Source organism: Lupinus angustifolius, chromosome LG02 (assembly GCF_001865875.1).
Source record: "Lupinus angustifolius cultivar Tanjil chromosome LG02, LupAngTanjil_v1.0, whole genome shotgun sequence".
Lineage (NCBI taxonomy): Eukaryota > Viridiplantae > Streptophyta > Magnoliopsida > Fabales > Fabaceae > Lupinus > Lupinus angustifolius.
This window is the reverse complement of record NC_032010.1, coordinates 15,952,523-15,954,241: the sequence shown is the minus strand read 5'-3', so window position 1 is coordinate 15,954,241 and position 1,719 is coordinate 15,952,523.

The following is a 1,719-nucleotide window of genomic DNA, read 5'->3' as shown; positions in this document are numbered from 1 at the left end:
ATGCTCACATGTTAAGTGTTTCGCTCAATTCTTTGCTGGATCCATTTAATTTGACTTTGCCTTTCATTTCAGTCAAGCCATGTACACAGGTTCAACTATGGATCTTAAGGACTTAACATAGGGTTGTAATGAGGCTGGGCTACAAAGAACTTGGTTTTTCTTGGATACAAAGAGGGAGGCAAATCATTAGTGCATATAAATACCTCTTTCTATTGTTCACTTTTACTTTCATTTTCCAAATTTCTGTACCACCCACACTTTTACTTTCAACCATTGTGATTCTCCTTCTTCAATTGACTCTTATATTTTGAGTTTTCACTTTTTTGTTCTTTTTTCTTTTTGGCAAGATTAACATTTTGTTGCCTCATATTCATATAATTGAAGAAGGAGTCACAGTCCAACTCAGATTTACCTCCACATTGTATACCCAACATTACACTAAAAAACAATATGCACTAATGATCTGACTCCAAAGGTATGGAAATTGATGTATATCATTAAGGTTTGGGTGCATAATTTTCAAACAAAATTTTCATTCCAACTCAAGGGGTGGAGGGGCTACAAAAATGGGTTCATGATTAATACAGGTTGGCTTTCTGGCTGTAGCTTGACTATCCTAAACTAGGCCTTAGTCATCTCCATGATATTCCCTACTTAATGACAACCAAAAATCAGGCAAAGCTAATTAATGCAATTCCAGCAAAGTCACTCATCTGTGTGTAAATATATTCTCTCACCAAGTTTAAGGTCATATTCCTTTGACTAACTGCTCATTATTCAACCTATTCGGTCTGTGTCTGAATCAACATTCACATCCCGAAACAATTAAATTCAGAACTCTAATCAATCACAATCACAGATTCACAACTTAACATGTTTCTAGCAAGCATACTTGGATAATTAAAACATTTTACCAGATTTTGTTTTCATTCACTACAGATGTTACTCAGCTTGAACCAAACATACTTATCACATAGTACAAAAACACAAAATACACATATTACCTACATCCTAAACAAACAACAACATAAACAGACAACCTACCCATACACAAACAGAACATAAACATGTAAACAACTAAGAGTACAGAAAAACCAGTCTTTTTGTTTTTGATATCATCCTGATGCTCATGAAGCCATAAAATCATCCTCCTCATTATTATCTCCATTGCCATCATTATCCTTTGTCCCAGCTCCAGCATATCCCGATCCCGAAGCTCCTGCCCCCTCCGAAAAGTTAGGCATGACCCCAGGCCAAGGAAATTGTTGAGTAAATGTATCCGTGGAACCCCAGAATTGGTTCCCTGGACTCAAGAATTGGAATGCAGAAAACAGTCCTTGTTGCTGGAATACTTGTCCTTGTCGCAACACCTCGTTTTGAAGTGCAAGATGCTCATTCTGTTTGCTCAGGTGCTGATTCTGCAAGTTCAAACGATGAAAATGCTCTTGAAGTGAAAGATCTGGAGGGGGTGGGTGTGAATTAGAGCCTTGTCCTTGCTGCTGATCAGAAATCCCCGTACAGTGATGAAGAATGTATTGCATGGTGATCGGGGGTTTAATGTTTTCAGTGCGATTCACTTGAACCCCTTGCTGAGCGCAGAGTTCGGTGATCAAGGATGGATACCCCAAAGAACCTTTCTTGCCCGCACGAACCACAGTGCGGAACATCTCCTGAGCTATGATTTCAGCCACATCAATGGTCATGCCCCGCAAAATAGCA